General features: G+C 46.0%; 1 protein-coding gene across 4 annotated transcripts in view; it reads left to right on the forward strand.

The window, feature by feature from the left end:
- Positions 1-4844: 4844 nt before the first annotated feature.
- LOC119964910 (protein FAM163A-like) overlaps positions 4845-12898 on the forward strand; it is a 237678-nt gene continuing 229624 nt past the window's right edge. For 3 of the 4 annotated variants that reach the window (XM_038795015.1, XM_038795013.1, XM_038795017.1), the window contains exon 1: positions 4845-6278. The gene's annotated coding sequence lies outside the window, so the exon portion shown is untranslated. The remainder of the gene's footprint in view (positions 6279-12898) is intronic. The other variant, XM_038795014.1, reaches the window with a different exon arrangement.

Below are 12898 nucleotides of genomic sequence, written 5' to 3' on the forward strand. Positions count from 1 at the left end.
GCGCGTTTATTGGGCGGATTTAGATTTTTTACTTAGCGGGAATTTTATTGTGGGTGTTAGGAGGATGGGGGTTGATTATTGTTCATGTTTCTTTCTGTGTTTTTCTCTCTCTTCTTTGGAGATAATAAAGCTGGTTTTGGGCAGGGGACTGGTTCGTATTGGGTTAGTTTGATGAATTTGACTCGATGTAGGGGCCACCCCACTAACTGAGATAGTTAATGGGAACAAAGGGATGGGAGTAGCTGCAGCTCATAGAGTGGGGTGCTTTCAAGTATGAGCTTAGGGGTTTTGATCTTGTGTTGGATGGGATTTGGGGGGGGTAGTGGGGGAGTCTTTGGTCACCTGGTCGATGCTGCCTGGGCTGGTTGAATGTGATAGAAGGCAGGGGGGGAGGGGGGGGTTAGTTTTCTGACAGTGGCTGGGGACTATTCTTTGTTCGATCATGTTCAGGGATTTGAAGACCTTCTTGGATGGGCCTAGTGTCTGCTCTCCTTCAGGGGTTGCTGGACTGCCTCACAGGGCGGGGCTGGCTGACCCTAGTAAAGGGGGGAGTAGATATGCCCCCATCCGGCTAGCCACATTTGATAAGTCAAGGCCTAAGGCTGTGAGGCCTTTGGGGGAGACAAAGATACTTTGGGCTTCATGGAGCAGATGGGGGGAGCAAACCCGTTGAGATTTTTGCATCTAGAAGAGATGGATTTTTCTTTCTTCTCCCAAATACATCAGGTATATTGTAGGATCAATTTCTTTGTGGTAGGTAGGTCCCTGATACCAGGAGTGGTGGGGACGGGGTAGTCAGTGATAGTAATCTCTGATCATGCTCCACATTTTGTGAATTTGGTGGCGGGGCTAGGCTTCGCTCAAGGCCCCTCATGGAGATCCACTGTTGGCGGATAAGGGATTTTGTGAGAGGGTTTCCTCTGCCATTGAGGATTATCTGGAGTTTAACAGAAGTGAGAAGATTTCACCTCCCACGTTGTGGGAGGCTTTGAAGGTGGTTATTAGAGGAGATATCATTTCTTACGAGGCACATTAGGAGAGGAGTGAAAGGGTGGAGTGGCAGAGGTCGGTGGATTCCATCCTGGAGGTGAATCACCAATACTCGGTAAGTCAGACACCGGAACTACTGGAAAGTAGACAGAAACTGCAGTTGGAGTGTGCCAACTGTGGCATGTGAGGGAGAATTTTTATGAGCACGGGTAGAAGGCCAGTCACCTGCTAGCATAGCAGCTGAGACAACAGGTGGCTTCTCAGAAATAGTGCAAGTGAAGGACTCGGGTGGCTGGTTGGTCACTGCCTTAGCCAAGGTTACAAGGCTTTTGAGATTTGTTACCATAACTGTCACATGTCAGAGCCCCTGAAGGGAGTTGTCAATGTTGGAGTTCTTTGGTGGTTTGTCCATCCCGATGGTGGAGCAGGAGAGAAGGGGGGAATGGAGTCCCACTGACCTTAGAGGAGGTGGTGAAATGCATGGGTCTGAGGCACCGGGCCGGACGGATTCCCAATCAAATTCTATAAGATGTTTGTGGGACTGTTGGCCCCGTTGCTGTTAGAAATGTTTCAGGATTCAATATCTCGGGGGCTATTGTTGGCCACATTGGTGCAGGCATAAATCTTGATCTTAAAGAAACGTACGTGTGAGTCGTATCACCCACACGTATTACTGAATGGATATGTGAAGTTGTTGGCAAAGGTCTTGGCTATGTGCCCAGAGCCCTGCCTCCCAGAGGTTAGATCGGTGGAGCAGATGGAGTTTGTTAAGGATAGGCAGTTGTCAGCCAATGATTGAACATGGTTTAATGTTGTTTTGTCCCCCTTTCCAGCCCCGAGCCAGAGATGATTATATAATTAGATGCAGAAAAGGCATTTGATAGGGTGGAATGGAGTTATTTGTTTGCGATCCTTGGGAGGTTTGCTTTTGGGACCAGATTTATAGCTTGGATCCAGCTCTTAGATGGGGCCCCTACCACGAGCATTCTACGAATGTTTTGAGTTGAGGTATTTCCACCTGATGAAAGACACAAGACAGGGTGTCCACTGTCCCCGCTATTGTTTACCTTGGCAATTGAGCCTGTGGCCATAGTGTTGAGGTAATCTATGAAGTTGAGGGGGATGGGGGTGGAATGGAGTATAGGGTTTAAGTGTATGCAGATGATTTGGTATTGTATGTGACGGATTATCTCGCCAGTGCAGAGGAGATAATGAAGCTGCTCGGCAGGATTGGCTCCTTCTCTGGGGTATAAATTGAATTTGAGCAAAAACAAATGCGTTATGGTGAATTTCCCAGGGGGCAGAGCTAAACTGGGAGGTTTCCCTTTCGCCAGGCTGGCCAAGCTTCTGTAGTCTGGGTATAAAGGTGGCTGACAATTGGGCCTTGTTCCATAAACTGAATTTTGTGGATCTGGCCAAGACGGTGAAGGCTGGCCTGGGGAGGTGGGAAAATCTCCCACTGACCTTGGGGATAGGGTTCAGTCAGTAAAAATGAATATCCTCACAGGGTTTCTATTTTTTTTAAGTGCATTCCAATTTTCCTCCCTAAATCATTCTTTGTGAAAGCCAGTAAAATGTTCACTTCTTTTATTTGGGTGGGCAAGACCCCAGGGATTTGCAGGGTGTTCTTGCAAAGGGAGAGGCAGTCATGGGCTTTGCCCAGTCTGTTATTTTATTATTGGGCAGTGAATATTAAGAGGCACTGGTGCAGTAGTGGTACAGCGGGATGGAGTCTGTGGGGGGGCGGGGGGCGGATGGAGGGAGGTGCAAGCAGAGGCTTCAGTTTGAGAACCTTGGTTACGGCTCCCCGTCCATTCACCCCGACTAAATGGATGGGCAAGTACCAGCTTTCGAGAACCAATCTGTTTTGGTATTATCACGTTTGCACCTTTGTTCTCAGGGAGATATCTTCCTTCCTCTTGGTGCCTCCGCTCTCGTTGATGGATAGGGTTTTTTTGGTGGTGGATGTTGGGGGATGAGAAGAAGATTTCAGGCATTTATTGTTGGCATATGTCAATGAAGCAAGTTCCACTGGAAGAGGTTAAGAGGAAGTGGGATGGGGAGCTGGGCCAGGTGTTTGGTAGGTGGTGGTATAAAGTGAGGCTCTCCACAGAGACAACTCCATCTCCTTGTGCGCTGGGCTTAGCCTGATTCAGTTTAAAGTGGTCCATAGGGCACATCTAACCAGGGCACAGATGAGTGGGTTCTTCTCAGAAGTAGATCATAGGCACAAGCGGTGTTCTACAGGTCTGGCTCATTTATGTACATATCTGGTCTTTTTCTAGGTTTATGAGCTTTTGGGTCTCTTCAGCACCATGTCAGGAATTCTTGGAATTGAGTTGGGTTTTGCCCTTTGGTGGCTATCTTTGAGGTTTCAGATTTTGCGGAGCTGTAGACAAGGGCGAAGGCCGATGCTCTGGTCTTCATTCGCGAATAGCCTGAAGACGTCTACTGCTTGGATGGAAGTCTTCAGTCCAGCTCAGTGTGGCGGCATGGTTAAGTGACCTGATGGAGTTTTTGCATTTAGAAATGATTAAGTATACCCTGAGAGGGTCAATGGAAGGGTTCTATCTGAGGTGGCAGCCATTCATTTCCCACTTTTGGGAGCTGGTCACCGTCAGATGTTGGGAGGGGGGAATGTTTTTTGTTCTTTTTGGGTTTGGTTGAAATATTGGAATGGTTTGTTTGAATATGGTTGTTTCATCAACTTTGCATTTAACATCTGTCTTTAGCCTAGTATTCATTTTGGCTGTCTCCTCCAGTTGGAACATTTTTCTGTGTTGAGGATGGCATACATATGGAATCATAGAACCCTACAGTGCAGAAGGAGGCCATTCGGCCCATCGAGTCTGCACCGGCTCTTGGAAAGAGCACCTTACCCAAGGTCAACAGCTCCACCCTATCCCCATAACCCAGTAACCCCACCCAACACTAAGGGCAATTTTGGTCACTAAGGGTAAGTTATCACGGCCAATCCACCTAACCTGCCCATCTTTGGACTGTGGGAGGAAACCGGAGTACCCGGAGGAAATCCACGCACACACGGGGAGGATGTGCAGACTCTGCACAGACAGTGACCCAAGCCGGAATCGAACCTGGGACCCTGGAGCTGTGAAGCAATTGTGCTATCCACAATGCTACCGTGCTGGTGTTATATTTGAAAAACAATTCTCAATAAAAGTACACATTTTTTTAAAGTCTGCATGGTTTGGCAGTGGATTACACCCTTCAGTGTCGAATTTCGCACAGGGATACAGAATGACACTGATTGTAAATGTGTATCAAGCCCGGGTATAGTATTGGCATGGATAGAGCAGCTTGGCCTCTGTCACTGCAAAGCCCATGGGGATTTTCAATTATTAGAGAAAAATGACACAACCTGAACCATTTCCAGCCCAAACTGATGCTTCATACAGCCACCTGGCGTGAGGACCAATCACTGAACAAACACATCGAGCTGGACCCAGGAAACCAGATGCTTTAGTCAGTGCTATATTGGAGTTTGGCGCGACATACTAGATGATAGAAAGAGGCCATTCGGACCATCGCATTTGTGCCGGCTCTTTGAAAGAGCCTTTTAATGAACTCCCTGCCCTTCTGTTTTTCCAGTTCTAAATATGCAGGCTCTCAAAAAGTGAGTGAACAGGTGAAATGGAAACAGGGTAGAGGGAAAGAGAGTGCGGGGGGAAAGAGAGAGCAGAGAGTTAGCGAAGGAAATGGAGAAAGAGTCACAGGAAATTGGGGGTTGGAGGAACACGGAGGGAGTTTCGAGATTGATCGACATTCAGGGACATCATGAGCTCTGGTTGCTGGAGACTGGATGATCATTCTCGTTCAGCAGGGGGCGCGGAATATTCATCGAGATAAAGAAGGCGCTGGGACGAACACGTCTGCCTTTTCAGCACCAAGGGCTTGTGACAGCTCCACATCACAAAGTAAAATTTCTCAATTGGAAGAGTTTGTGGGGGCTTTGCGGTGCTGATTCCGAGGGAGGTGGAGGACTTTTCTTTCGCCTCGGTGGACACCAGCTGGGTTCTGTGAGGCAGAACTATCTCTGGAAGACATCGAGAGGGAAAGAGCTCAGAACCGTGAGAGCTGCCAGCCCTCCCCTCCTCTCTCCTGGTCCAGACAGCTGAAGTTCAGCTTCCAGCCACTGCCTCGAATCAGAAATCTCCATGCTCTCTTCACCTCGCCAGTCACCAGAGGTTTAGCCCGTTTCAAGGCTGGATCAGCAAGAATGGTTCAGGATTGAATGGTTTCTGGACTGATTCGGGACTGGTCAGTTTCAGGACTGCTTTGGGAGAGGTCAGTTTGAGGACTAATTCAGGACAGGTCAATTTCAGGGCTGATTCGGGATTGGGCAATTTCAGGACTGATTCGGGACTAGTCAGTTTCAGGACTGATTCGGGACTGGTCAATTTCAGGACTGATTCGGGACTGGTCAGTTTCAGGACTGATTCAGGACTGGTCAGTTTCAGGGCTGATTCGGGACTGGTCAGTTTCAGAACTGATTTGGGACTGGTCAGTTTCAGGACTGATTCGGGACTGGTCAGTTTCAGGGCTGATTCGGGACTGGTCAGTTTCAGGACTGATTTGGGACTGGTCAGTTTCAGGACTGATTCGGGACTGCTCAGTTTCAGGACTGATTTGGGACTGGTCAGTTTCAGGACTGATTCAGGACTGGTCAGTTTCAGGGCTGATTTGGGACTGGTCAGTTTCAGGGCTGATTTGGGTCTGGTCAGTTTCAAGTGGATCCGGATACCAGTCCAGGGCGAGCGGTTGAGGGTATTTGGCCGGTCACACAGACTGTCTCGATATCTTTGGGATGTGGACACGCGTTTTCTGACAGCCAGACTCGAAACCCCATCCGAACCATCCCCACTCTTCCCGGGATCTTGTTCAACTCCGTGCCGTGAAGAAGCAGTCACCGGATCTCTGCCTTGTATCGTCTCACTGCAGGATATCATCCTTTCATTTTCTCCCTCCGCTCGCTCTTGGCGTCAGCAATGTCCCTGTGTGTTCACCGGGATTCCGGATCTCCCGGGCTCGGGCCAAGGAGCTGAGGGGACCAGAAAGAAAGAAAAGAAAATCAACCAGGGCACGGAACTTACGGGCTGCTTCAGGGCAATGGACTAACCCGGGGCGGCCTGGCGGTGGTCATTGGACTGTAAGGAACACAATTTAAACCTCTCCATTCATCCGCACTGAACCTGGTATCCACTGTCCCCCAGGACAGGACTGTGAGAAAGAAGGGAATTGAAGACAGATCTCCGGCCAAGCACGCAAAGGTAAGCTGAGAAAGCAACTCTCATTGGATTCCCAATTCCTTAAATTCAGATTGACCCCCCCCCCCCCCCCCCCCCACTGGGTTGTTTATTATTTGGAGGAACTGCATGATTATTCCCATGGGTTTGGGATTAGGGAGTTATTTTGCAATGTGCATGCTGAATGTTGATTTGGTGCAATGTGATTCGCTTTAACAAATGGGATGTGCACCGGTCGCTCTTTCAGCTGCTTGTCTGACAGAACAGCCCCGTGTGCCGGGAGCTGTTTGTTTGTGTGGTTTGGCCAGGAGATTTGTGGGAACACTGTGATGTGAATCGTTTCGGTCCGGGTCTGCTCCATGTGGGGAGCTCTCCGGCAGGGAACGTTCCTGCGGGAGGGAGGGCCTGTTATAACATTAAATGCTCCCCAAGTAAATCTAACTTCCTCCTTGATGATCGCCAAAAGCGGCCGGTGGGTGAATACATTTAAAATCTATCATTGGCTTTCTAAACCCATTCGCCGCCCCTTCCCCCCCCCCCCCCCCCCCCACTTTTTTCAGTGCCTCTGCCTTTTCAGTGGAGATTGGAAGTGTAGGTGTAATCAGTATCAACTTCTTAGCCAGGGAACGTGCATTTGTATAGCGCCTTTTCCGTGAAAAAAAGATCACAAGGAGCTTCACAAGAACCCAATAAAGTCAATACTTGCCATTGAACCAAGTCATCAAACCAAAGAAGGAATGATCGGTCAATAACGTGGCTATGGAAGGGAGATGTAAAGGAGTGGCTGATAAGAGATAGGCAAAGTGGAAAGATGGAGGAGAGGATTGCACAGCTCTGGGTCTGGGCAGCTGAAGACAGGCCATTGGATGTTGAGCAGTTAGTACGGGGATTGCTAACAGTCCAGAATAAGATGATCGCCTATCCTGGGGGGGGGGGGGGGGGGGGGGGGTTGTGGGGCTGGGGGAGATTACAAAGATAAGGAATGGGACGGGGGTGAGACCATGGAGGGACTTGAAAATAATGGTGAGAATTTTTAAATTCGATGCGTTGCTTAACCAAAAGCCAATGAGTAGGCGTGAGCATAGGGATGATGGGTTAGGGGGACTTGGTGCCAGTTGGGACACATGCGGTAGAAATCTGAATGACTGGGCAGCACAGTGGCGCAGTGGCAGCACTGCAGCCTCACGGCGCCGAGGTCCCAGGTTCGATCCCGGCTCTGGGTCACTGTCCGTGTGAAGTTTACACATTCTCCCCATGTTTGCGTGGGTTTCGCCCCCACAACCCAAAAATGTGCAGAGTAGGTGGATTGGCCAGGCTAAATTGCCCCTTAATTGGAAAAAATGAATTGGGTACACTAAATTTTTTTTAAAAAGAAATCAGATTGACACCAAGTTTGTGGTGGGGAACTGCCAGGAATGCATCACAATAATCAGGTTTAATGGTAGCAGAAGGTTTAGATGAAGGTTTCGGCAGCAGGTGAGCTGACGTAGGGGAGGAATTGAAAGGCCATATTACCGGAAATAGCCAGTCCCAGTGATGGTGTGGAATTGTGACCAGAACCTCATCCCAGGGTCAGATGTGAGTCTGATCCATCCAGCCTTAGGCAAGGAGAGGAATGGAGTCAGTGATTGGGAGGGGGTGAATTTTGCAGGGGCTGCAAAGACAGTGCCTTCGGGCTTCTCAGTGTCTAATTGGGTCTGCAGTCAGGTCAGCTCGCTCAACACTGGGCATCAGCCAAGCATTCCGGGCATGGAACAGCCATGAGCTGCACTAAGGCCCAAGCATTCAAACAGAGCTATGTGTCAGGGAGATGTAGGGTTGGAGGTCCTTGGAAGTGATGTAACCGAAGGTCAGAGCATAAGGGAGGAATGGTCATGGAAGGATGGCAAGTGGGAATACAATAGTCATTGTAGAGTGTAAAAGCTGGAGAGTGAGAGACGGAAGATCATTAAGTAGATGGGGAGGGGGTTGTTGGGTCAGACAGATTCACATAGCTAGTTTCATTAAGTGACTAATTATTTACTTAATTCATTATTGATAGAACATTAATCTTTAAGAACCCCAAACACCAACACAAAGTTCTGTGCATTAACTCTGTATCTAACACATGTATGGATTTTATTGAGAAATTGTGAAAATAGCTTCTCCAAGCCCACTCATGTCACTGGTGATCGAACAGCCACCCCTTTCTTTCGAACTAAATATGAGACAATTATTTTTATACCATTTTCTTCATGGAGTCCTTCATGTGGAAATGCAGCACAATCTGATCTAACATGATTCCTGAGTTGTTGGCAAAAATAGATGGGCAGTCTCAAGCCTTTTCACACCATACAGATACCTCCTAATCATTGCTTCTGCCGAGCCCCAGCTTTCTTGTAAATGACCTTTGATGCATGATCTCATAGCAGCAAACTGCTTTATATAATTCAGCAATTTCCTGCCTTTCCACCATCTCCAGCTGTGATTAAAAGCTTCCATTTTTTAAAACTTGCTTGTTTCAATCTTAATTGTTAAGCTCAATATTTCTCCACCTTTTTACACTGCCTACCTGCACAGAACGATAAGCTCATCCTTCTCTGTGATCTGCAACACCGAGGGGGGAAGACAGATTTATTTTTCCAGGACAGTTTAAACTAATTCTGTCTGCGTGACTGTTAGAAACAAGCATAATATACAAAAATATTAATATTCTTACATTCTGTACCTTGAAATCAAAAAGAGCTCCTTTTGGTGACTTTGTGTATTTTTATCTTATTTAAATGTGTTTCCAATTGTAATCCAAAAAAAACAAGGAAACATTCTTGTGAGGACAATTAGCATAGTGAACTGTGTTAACAGGAGGAATTGGAAAACTGTTCTTCTACACATCTCCAAATCATCATCTCTGGTATCCAAGGCTTACTGATGTGGGAAATGCTGGAGCATTTCAGTATAGATTTAAAACCCAGAATGCGGATGAACTGGATGGTCAAATGTATTACTGCTTGTAAGGCTTTTGCCTGGAGGGTACCAATGACTCAAAGTTCCGTAATGTAATGGGATCCCAATAGGAACCAGTATTTTATTCCCAAATTTAATCATGTTGGTTGACAAAAAACAGATTGTTCGCCAAACTATGCACATGATGTATAATTTAATACATTATCCTGTCCAAATTACTTTTGTTTTCCATAGCTGTATGGTGTCACTGTGAGATGCAGTTAAGGGATTCTTTTCCTGGGGTGAAGCCACAAGCTGACCATGAGATCTGCAGCACACCACAGCTGCGTGGCCAAGGCAGTACTTCTTTTCTGCAACAGTCGTGGGCACCAGGCTCCCGCATTTCATTTCACTGGTGTCCCAGGGACGATTTTCCAACAAATCTATCAAGTCCACTTTAAATGCTTCCATCAGTCTAACATTGGCAAATAACAAGGGTATTGTCATTATATCAGGCATCAGGTTTAAATAACATTAGTCTGCTTGCAGGCTCTCTGGTATAATCCAGCAACCCAAGTCTTTGCACCTTTCACCAAACCTTATTGCCAACTTCTTTTCATTTGTTTGCCAGATATAAAATGCAAGACAGAATTGTTTTCAATATCATTTATCCCTTTTTTGGATCTAATGTTTGCAAGAAGCCTCCAAACACTAATCACCTTTGAGAACAATTGTTCTTAATAGTCATCGGTGTTCTCATATAACATCCACTGCCTCTTTATTTATTCCTGGAAACAACTCTTTTAAATGCAAGTGTTTGGTTTTATCATCTTTCTGCAACATCATAATGTAAATTCACCTGATTCCCCCCCCCCCAACCCCCCCACACACACACAAATTGCGTTCAGTAAATGCATGTACCCTTTCCTCTTTGCAGCCATGATTTAATTTTACACATAATAATAAAATTAATAAAAGCAATAATTAACAGGGTAGGGACATTACTGAATTGTAAAAAAAACACAGGCCATTGTTTGATCCTTTTCCTTGGACATTTTGTTCATTCATCCTTGCCCAATGTATAGTCTTTCCTCTTTCCTTTGAAACAAATCTGCAGTTCAAAACATTACCACAATTGATAAATAACAATGAATCTTAATGTTGTCACCAGAAATTGAAGTTTTAGGTGTACCATACTACCGGATAAATATCAGTCTGCCTTTCACTGTCAATTGTCTCCAGGAAGATAAATGGTCCAGTTTTCTCGTGCCTTCTTTCTGACTGGTTGCAACTGTAGAAATGGGTCAATTCATCGAGTCTTCAATATTCCTTTATTGTGGAGAAAATCTTTCTTTCATTTCCAGTGTCAAAAGAACAAGCTTTCACCTTTTCAGACACAAGACCACACCAGCTCTCCACCACTGCAGCCACTACACAATACTGCAATCCTTTCAGCCTAAGCACTCAGTACAAATTAGAATTTAAACAGAAATTAATTGACCTGTGCCCCTGAAGGAGTTGTGGCAATATTTGCAATGGGGCAGCCGAAAGATGTTGCAAAGACAAGTCCTTCCTGACCTGCCATGAATTCAAATGTCAAAAGACTTTTCTTTAGTTCTTTAAATACAGTTGCTCAGTTTCTCAGTGAAAACGCGGGTATTTTATGGTCTCAGTTTCACTGAGTGCTTTCAACATTGTTTAAATCATTCCATTTGTTTTCTTCCACTAAGTCTGACCCCTGCAGGTGCTACAGGATGTGGAATTTATATAACAAAATGCCCACTTCTTGCGTAAACTGGCCTACCAATCATGTAATTGTTATTACTTGATCTCTCCACCTCAAACTAATTTGTTCAACAACAACCTTTCAACAGGCAGCGTGTCGCTTTAAGCTGATACTTAAATAAAATAATACAACATGTCTGTACATTCAGCAATTCAATGTGACAAATTGAAGCGAGGAGTTAATTACTTGTTCACTGTGACAATAATCCTTCGAGGTGAGGGGAGGAGCCAGCCAGCACAACAGTAGTTTCAGATATGCTGTTAAAGCAATGGAAAATGCTTTGAAAAGTTCAAACTGCAACTATAATCCCTCAATATAGCCTTTTACCCTTGAAAACACTTGAGTACATATTAACAATACATAGAACATAGAACATACAGTGCAGAAGGAGGCCATTCGGCCCATCAAGTCTGCAGCGACCCACTTAAGCCCTCCTTTCCACCCTATCCCTGTAACCCAATAACCCCTCCTAACCTTTTTGGACACTAAAGGCAATTTAGCATTGCCAATCCACCTAACCTGCACGACTTTGGACTGTGGGAAGAAACAGGAGCACCCGGAGGAAATCCACGCAGACACGTGCAGACTCCTCACAGACAGTGACCCAGCGGGTAATCGAACCTGGGACCCTGGCGCTATGAAGTAACAGTGCTAGCCACTTGCGCTACCGTGCTGCCCATAAATACAATGTAAATAATTGTCAAAATAAATTCAAACCGCATACTTTTAATTTTAAATATATAATATTAAATACTTTTTTAATGACATTTTAAAGGGTTTCCTTAAATCTGCCAGTTTTGCCGGCAGTCACTTCAATTGAAATGAGCGTACTTCTAACAGCCAAGGTAATAATAACTCCAGCCAGGTACCTTAATCACACTCAATCATTCAAGCCAAATTTGTCCTCATCCAATTTAAAATATTGATTCTCTGTTATGGGTTTATTAACTCACGTCTGAGAATCTCAAGTCACATTATTTACATAACTAGATATCCAAAGTGACCATCAATGGATAATCTGCATTCACAATGTGATAATTTAGTCAATGACATCAAGGGACTATATTACACAAAATACCATGTTTATATACATGTGCAGAGCAATATTTGGCTCAAGTTAAGGTACAATTAAAGCTACAATTACATTGCTTGGCATATTCTATCAGCCACCCACTAGTGAAAAGGATGTATAAGAACCAATTTGAAAGAAAATTACAGAGAAGGGCAAACATTAAGGAGTAGTTATGATGGGGACTTCAATTATCCAAATATAGACTGGGAGAGTAGTAGCATAAAGGACAGAGAGGGACGAATGTTCCGAGAGTATGTGCGGGAGAACTTCCCATGGCAGTACGTTTCCAACCCAATGCAAGTATAGAGACTGCTAGACCTAAAAATGTTCATATTGTTACAGAGAGTGTGCAAGGAACAATCGGCAAAGGTTGGAGGGTGAAGGAGCAATAGTCACGGAGAGATGGAGGCAGAGAGTCACGGAGGGATGGAGGGTGAGAGTCACTGAGGGATGGAGGATGAGAGTCACTGAGGGATTGAGGGTGAGGGTTACTGAGGGTTGGAGGGTGAGAGTCACTGCGGGATGGAGGGTTAGGATCATTGAGGGATGGAGTGTGAGAGTCACTGAGGGATGGAGGGTGAGGATCACTGAGGGATGGAGGGTGAGAGTCACTGAGGGATGGAGGGTGAGGATCACTGACAGATGGAGGGTGAGAGTCACTGAGGGATGGAGGGTGAGGATCACTGAGGGATGGAGGGTGAGAGTCACTGAGGGATGGAGGGTGACAGTCACTGAGGGATGGAGGGTGACAGTCACTGAGGGATGGAGGGTGACAGTCACTGAGGGATGGAGGGTGACAGTCACTGAGGGATGGAGGGTGACAGTCACTGAGGGATGGAGGGTGACAGTCACTAAGGGATGGAG

This window comes from Scyliorhinus canicula, chromosome 4 (genome assembly GCF_902713615.1).
Source record: "Scyliorhinus canicula chromosome 4, sScyCan1.1, whole genome shotgun sequence".
Taxonomy (NCBI): domain Eukaryota; kingdom Metazoa; phylum Chordata; class Chondrichthyes; order Carcharhiniformes; family Scyliorhinidae; genus Scyliorhinus; species Scyliorhinus canicula.